Source organism: Panthera uncia, chromosome F1 (genome assembly GCF_023721935.1).
Source record: "Panthera uncia isolate 11264 chromosome F1, Puncia_PCG_1.0, whole genome shotgun sequence".
Taxonomy (NCBI): Eukaryota; Metazoa; Chordata; class Mammalia; order Carnivora; family Felidae; genus Panthera; species Panthera uncia.
The window spans coordinates 30059067-30066929 of NC_064813.1; the positions used below are offsets into that span (position 1 = coordinate 30059067).

The window sequence follows — 7863 nt, forward strand, 5'->3', positions numbered from 1 at the left end:
GAAATCGATGGCACACAGAAACAGGGGCTTCAGCAAAGGAAAATCAGAGGGGAGTCTCGGGGCTAAGAGGGAGGGGCCATTCTGGAGAGGAGAGGCTCCCAGGGCCTCGAGGAGAAGGGAAGGGCTGACACATTTACCTAGGTGAGTGGTGGGAAATGATCGCCGGGCCTCCGATAGATCCACTAAAGGAATTAGAGGAAATTGCTTTAAGTAGAAGAAACTAAGAAATGGGAAGGAGGTGGGGGATTACTTGTTCTCAGAAATAATACATAAGAAGCGCCTGGCTGGCTTGGTTGGTCTTAATCTCAGCGTCGTGAGTTCAGGCCCCACACCGGGTGTGGAGTGTACTTTAAAAAGGTAATAATAATAATAATAACAACAATAATAATAATATATAAGAAATAGAATTTAGGTGAATATTTTGAAACCTGGAGTTAAGAGCAGAAGAAAAGCTGCTGCTGAGTTGAAAGTGGTTGCCTCAGAGGAGCAGAGAAGATTGGGGCTGGTTTCTGCTGTGTCTTTTAGCCTTGTTTGATATTTATTTATTTATTTACTTACTTACTTATTTATTTATTTATTTAGTCAATCTATTTATTTATTGGGAGGGAAGGGGCAGAGAGAGAGGGAGAGAGAGATGCCCAAGCAGGCTCCACACTGAGAGCATAGAGCCCAATGTGGGGCTCGATCTCACAAACCATGAGATCATGAGGTCAGATGCTTAACTGACTGAGCCACCCAGGCAGCCCCTAGCCCTGTTTGATTTGTAACTATGGGCATAGGTCACTTGAATAAAATAAACATTATTGTTATTTATTTATTTATTTTTTAGAGAGAGAGTGTGTGTGAACAGGAAAGAGGGGCAGAGGGAGAGAGAGAGAGCGAGCGAGCGAGCGAGAATGGATCATGACCTGAGCTGAAATCAAGAGTCAGACGCTTAACCAACTGAGCCACCCAGGGGCCCCCAAATATTAATTTTTATATGGAAACAAGAGCATGAGTTTGAGAGTTCAATGACGGAGTTTAAATCTCTCTCTACTCTTACAGGCGGCAGCACTTGGGTCAGGCCACTGGCCTTCCTCAGCCTCAGGTTCCTTATCTACCTTGCAAACCTGAAGTGAGGATTCAACATAATTTCTGTGAAGGGCTCAGCACAGAATAAATGCTCAATAAATGATAGCCATTATAGTTTTTTTAAGTGTATTTATTTTGAGAGAGAGAGAGAATAAGCAGGGGAGGGGCAGAGATTGGGGGAGAGAGAGAATCCCAAACAGGCTCTACACTGGCAGCACAGAGCCCGACGCGGGGCTCGAACCCACAAACTGTGAGCTCATGACCTGAGCCGAAACCAAGAGTCAGATGCTCAACCCGCTGAGCCACCCAGGCGCCCCATGGCCATTATAGTTTTTAAGATTTCTGAGAAATTCCATGGTAGAGAGCGAAAGCAAACTCCACTCCCGAGGTTTCAGAGGAGTCTATAGAAAGCCTGGAAAAGTGTCACCCTGACATCTGCCAGTACACTGTCCAGCTGTTATTAAGCTGCAGACATTCTGCAGGCCCCCACCCCGTCCGCTCAGTATCTGGGTTATTAGCGATGGTGTGGTCAGCTTTCAGAGAAGGTTAGCAGGAGTTAGGGGTGTGCAGGGAGCAGCTTTTCACGTAAAGGCCCAATTCATTCCCAGGGCCTGCTGGCTGCGTGAGGGTCTTCCTTCTGACGCAGTTGTCCCACACAAAACATTACCTCTGTGGAAGATGGGGCGTTCTGTGCAGAGCTGGGAGAAGGCAGCTTCAGGCTCATCTGGGGGTGAGGAGCACACTGGCATCAGGCAGAGAGGTCCCGCCCCTGCCCTGCCTGGATCCTGGGCTAGAGCCACCAATAGGGCCCTGGTGCCCTACCCAACCACAGGGGCCTTGAAGGAGGCCCTGAGGCTGAGTATGCTGACCCCCTGGCCTCACTACGTACACAGATTTATTTCAACAAATATATTGAGTGGGGAAAAGTCTGGAGAGAGAAAGAGACCCTAAAATGTTAACCACAGTTCTCTCTGAATGGCGGGATTTGAAGTGCTTTTCATTTCTTCCTGCTTATCTGTATATTTCAAGTTTTGTTCAACACTCATCCATTCTCTTTGTTCTTTTAATTAATAATAATCATAAAGAACAAGGTGACGAGTCCCCGCAAGGGGAGTGAGTGCCGTAGGAGAAAGTTCCATGGCCCCTAAAACAGATGACCTTCAGCCCGAGAAATTCCATAACAGCAGGGAACATGTCAGTCCTCTGCCCGCCAGGATTTCTAGAATTCAGAGAACCCATTTTGGGAGGAACACAGGAGGGTTGGCAAGGAAGGATGATAGAAAAAAAAAAAAAGTCGGTACTTCAGCAACACTTACTCATGCAAATGTGCTGCTCTTCACTGTCAACTCACTCCCTCCTTATGAGGACCTCATGAGATCAGGTCAGTCATCGTCCCCACCGGACAGATGAGAAACTGCGGCCCGGTGAAGTTAAGCACCTGCCCAAGGTGCCAGCCGGAACATGAACCCAAGCATCCAGCTCTGGGGGCTGGGCTGGTAACCACCGCACTGTACAAGGCTGGGAGACATAGAACTCCAGTCAGGGAGTGCGCGGGAGATGCTGAAATTCCAGGGATGCTCATTATTTCCTGAAGAAAAGTTCCTTTTTATTTCCTGGAGGTCTGCCCAGTGAGAGAGACCAAGGTCGCAGTCGTGGACTTGGGCATCCACCACTTTCAGCCTGGAACTGAGGCTCCGCTAACATCTCCTGGGACCTCATGCACCTGGCTGGTTTACTTGGTACCATCAGTGTCTAGGCCTGTGTCCTGCACATCACTGATTGTTGGATACTGATGATGTGGCCGCATTTTACCAGTAAGGAAACTGAGACTCAGAGAAGTTAAGGAAGGCATTCAAAAATCCCACCGCAAATAAATATTGGAGCTGGGTTTGGAGATTGGATTCTGATCCCAGGAACCGTGGCTCACACTCACCCTCTTGGACAGTCCTGTTTCAAGGCGTAGCATGTCACGAGACACATCTGTGGCCACCTGGGAGCCGCAGCGGCCAGTCATCCCAATGGGCAGCAGTCTAGGAGCAGGGGAGAGGGCAGCTGGGCCACAGGAGAAACAGAGTCACTGACAGGAAACAGCATGGAGTGGTGGTCAAGGGCATGGACTCGGGGCCAGATGTCCAAAATGTGGCTCTACTTAGTAACCATGTGACCCTGGGCAAGTTAATCACTCTGAGCCTCAGTTGCACTTTTGTAAACTAGAGGCAATATCTCATGGAGTTGTTACGAAAATTAACTAAATTAGTACATACGGAATACTTAGTACAGCAGCTGGCCCATGACAGGGATGTGTGTGTGTGTGATAAACAGCACCAAACTGGGTAAATGTCCACAGGATCCATGCCTGAGGACCCAGCCACTTCTGTGTTCCATGTCCAAATCCACAGCAAGGGACTACCATTAACTGAGTGTCCTGTACCCACCTGTGCTACTGTATCAAAATATACCCGAAAATTTAATGACTTAAAACAACCACCATCTTTTTGCTCACGATTCTGTGGGTTAGTGATTTAGGCTGCTATCAGTGGGGCCATTCTTCTGTTGGTCTCACTAATGGGGCTGCAGCCAGCTGGGACATCAGCTGAGGGCTGTTTGCTTGACAGCAGGCTTTCTAAACCATAGCACTATTGACATTTGGAACCGGATAATTCTTTGTTGTGGGTATTCTGGGTCCTGTGCATTGTAAGATGATGTTGAACAGCATCCTTGGTGTCTACCCACTAGATTCCAGTAGCACACACACAGACAATTAGGACAACTAAAAATACCTCCAAATGTTGGCAAATGTTCTCGGGGGCGGAGGGGGGGCGTGCAAAATTGCCCTCTGGCCAAAGACCACTGGTCCAGAGGAACTCAGCATGAAGGCTTGTCTTTGCTCCTATAGTCTTGTCTTCCAGTAGCCCAGACTTCCTGATAGCAGGAGTGGTGGGGGACAGGAGGTGGCCCCAGCAGCAAGAGAGAGAGCAAGCCCCCACGCACAGATGCTGTGCAAGACTTTTCCTGCATTGCATTTGCTGATGTTCCATTGACCAAAGCAGATCATATGGTCAGGCCCAGAGCTACATTGAGCAAGGATGACACAATGGTGTGGGAATGGAGGCCTCCAGATCTGGAGCCACCACTGTAACAATAACCACAGTAATTTGTCCACCATGCGGATGATGAGTGTTGCCGGTGGGCACACAGCACCAGGGGAGGGGAATGTGACCTTGGGCAGGTCTCTTTCTCATTGTGACCTCGTCTGCACAATGAGGGAAGGGCTTATTCTGAGTGGTCCCCAGGCTCAGGGGCTCAGAGGTGCTAAGAGAGAGGTGGTTGATTTCATAGAGGCAGCGTGCATCACATCAGGGGGACCCTGGACCCTGCTGTGAGAGGGACCTTCCTTGGTCCTAACACACCCCAGACTGGCATCTGCTTGGCCCCGCTGGCCCTTCTAAATGGCCTTTCCCAGGCTAGAAAATCTTGGATTTTAAAATACAAACAGGACAAAATACTTTACAATCCTACAACATCTCGTGGGTCTCAAAAAGCTTCTCCATGCTCTGTTAGGTAAGATAACGTGCAAACTCCCACACTGCAGCGTCTTAGCATAATAAAATCTTAGCTGACTGTCCAGAGCGGGTGATCCTGACTGGGGGGAAGGGACCCTGCCATCCAGGAAACCAGGCTGTGGTTTCCACGTTACCCTAGGCAATGACATCCTACTGGCAGATGGAAGGAAAAGCAAAGAATCACATGGGAAGCAGTCATGAGCCAGACCCGTGAGTGGCCACCTCCCTCTGCCCACGATCCATGAACCAGAACTCAGTGGACATGGGGAGGGATAAGAGCTGGAAATGAAGGTAGTAGCTATGAGCTCAGGAAGAAAGGCAAACAGACTCAGTGAACTCAGAGTAGTTTCTACCACAAAACACACTTCCTCATGATGTCTCCACAAGGGCCCTGGCAGGAAGGGATGTTCCTATGTGCTCCCAGCTGGGCCTCTGTGTGTGGAGACAGGAGGGACATGGCTGACCTTTGAGTCCAAAAGTCAAAGCTAGAGCTTTCTTTTGCCATTTCACCTGACATATCATATAGAAGATGTGATATGATGTGATATGATATGGTATGATCTGATATGATCTATATTGGCAGGACCTGTGGGATATCTTCAGTTTCTGTGATCTGGTTTCTGGTATGCCCACCCCAACTTCTTCCGTACTCTGAGTCAGGGCTTGGGTTGACTCGGGGAATGCAGTACGGCTGGAAAAGGGAATCCGGCCCTCCCTTTCTCCCCTACTCAGGCTCTAGGTGACAGCCCTGTCTTTGCCCCCTCCTTCTCTCCCTCGTCCTTTGAATTTGGGGTTAAGTTCTACCGAGTTCATCCCTTCAGTCTGCCCCACCCCCATTGCCATCACTGCTCCTCCCCGGTCACACCGCCATTACCAATTCAATCCACCTTCTCTCAGCTTTGGACTCAAGCCCAGCCCTGGTGCTTATTATTAGCATTGTGAGTTGGAGCAAGTGACTTCAAGCCAGTGTCTCCATAAGGATGATAATCTTATCCAGAAGACATACAGTAAGAATTGTGTGAGCCAAACATTCAGGTAAAATGACTTTTGGAAACTGCAAAGCACCCTGCAATGCCCCCTGCTCCCACTGCTCCTCATCTGGGGAGGGGACCCCTGTCCACATCCTCAGGCCTCCTGTTGCCCGCAGGGAACTTCCATCCTTACCCTGGCAGTCCATATCTTCCACAGTCTGGCCAACTTCAGTTTCCACTTTTTCCCTTGATGGGTCCAGCCAGACAGAAGACTTGCCGTCTCCCACACATGGCCCTTGTTTCCCCCTTCTTCGAAATTTGTCTCTGTGCCTTTGAGTTCATTCCTCCTCCTAAATGCCTCTCCTGTTTTCACGTGCATCATCTCTCCCTGTGTTGCAAAGCAGGATACTAACTTTTTCATCAAGGAACTTCCACCCCTTCTGAATTCTTGTCATTCCCACTTGGAAACTGTTCCGCTTGTACTTAATGCCACAGGTTAAATTATAGTACATCAGCCTGGGTGCCCAGGACAGGCATACAGAACAAGACACGGCAAGACATGTACACGGCAAGACGGGGTCCTGGTCCTTGAGGGGCTTTCTGACCGCCTAGGAGGATAGACACAAATATAGTCAAGTACCCGCAACAGAGAAAGGCCTTTAGACAAGTGCTAAGGAGAGGAAGCAGTTCTGGATTCTGCAGAGAGGCTTCCCGGCCTCTCAGGTGAACCAAACTGGGCCTTGAAAGGTGCCTGGCATACCAGCAGGTGGAGAGGGAGAGGGAGGACCCCCAGTAGGGGACACAGGATGTGCAGTGTGGCACATTGGTTCAGGGATGTGGCTTCATACCCCTCAAGGGTGGGATTCCTGCTGGCTCATTTTTGCCTCCCCAGAGCAGTTCCCAGCCACAGGGCACTGTCTCCACTAGCCCATGATGAGTGTCACAGGGCCACGGAGCATCAGGGGCACCAGGCTGGGGGTGCTCTGCCCTGGGAAGAGCTTCCCCACTGTCTCTCCAGAATATCTGTGGTGTGTACTCGGAACGTCTATTAAATGAGCGGTGGCAGGTTATGAAAGAACCCCTGGGCCTACTCTCAACTCTGTCAGAGCCCTCTGTGACCTGAAGCAAGGCACTTCTCCCCTCCAGACCTCTGTTTCCCCAACTGTCAAGTGAGTTGATCTCAAAGGCACAAGGGACCCCTATGGCAAGGAGATGTAGCCCATTAGTTGCAGAGTCAGGATACTGGGTACAAATCTCCAGCTTCCCAAGTGACTTCAGGTCAGCAAATGAATTTCTCTACGCCTCAAGTTTTCTCCTTCGTAAAAGGGAACAATCGTACTGCAAAACCGAATCAGAACACCCTAAGTGGCATCCAGAGAATTCAGTTGCACTTATGTATATTTACACATATACATAATATACTATATATATAAATATGTTAGGGGCGCCTGGGTGGCTCAGTTAAGCGTTTGGCTTCGGCTCAGGTCGTGATCTCGAGGTTAGTGCGTTCAAGCCCCTAGTCGGGCTGTGTGCCTACAGCTCAGAGCCTGCAACCTGCTCTGGATTCTGTGTCTCCCTCTCTCTCTGCCCCTCCCCCACTCACACTCTCCCTTTCTCTCAAATATAAAATAAACATTAAAAATTTTTTAAAAGAGATAAATACGTTAATATATATAAAATGCTAACATAGTAAGCGTGCAATGAAAGTGATTAATTGGTAGTAGAAAACCAGAGCTCCCTAGCAGGGCTCAGGTGTGGGCTCGGGCTCACTGAGGACCTATTTGTGCACTGGCTGGGAGCATATCAGGGAGGGACCCTGGCAGGGCTGAGGCCCCACTGTCTGAGGCCTGGAATCCTGCCGGCCTGACACCCCAGCACCTTCCAGGGCTGGTTCTGCTCTGCCCAAGGTTGGATCTAGAAATCCCTGGGTGGGGGGAACCTGACTTGGGAATTACCTCTGAGTGAGCAAAAAAAAAAAAAAAAAAAAACCCAAAAAACCAAAAAACTATTCTTCAAGGTCCCAAGAGGATAGCAGGAAGACATGTCAGAGACCACCCTCCTCCTTTTCTATAAAAATGCTCCAAATCATGTGCGTGATTAATATCCCAAACACTTTTTTCCCTGTTGGCCTGTATCACAAGAGAACAGTTAAGCTACTTTTTGCCCACAGGGGAATTAAAAAAAAATTAAATTAAAAAAAAATAAATAAATAAACTGCTAAGAAAGAAAGAAAGAAAGAAAGAAAGAAAGAAAGAAAG

At 48.9% G+C, this 7863-nt stretch overlaps 1 long non-coding RNA gene across 2 annotated transcripts in view; it reads left to right on the forward strand.

Annotated features, from left to right (window-relative positions):
• Positions 1-1281, forward strand: part of LOC125925293 (uncharacterized) — a 155189-nt gene extending 153908 nt beyond the window's left edge. The window contains exon 7 of one of the 2 annotated variants that reach the window (XR_007458771.1): positions 1045-1281. This is a non-coding gene — a long non-coding RNA (uncharacterized LOC125925293). The remainder of the gene's footprint in view (positions 1-1044) is intronic. The other variant, XR_007458772.1, reaches the window with a different exon arrangement.
• Positions 1282-7863: the final 6582 nt, after the last annotated feature.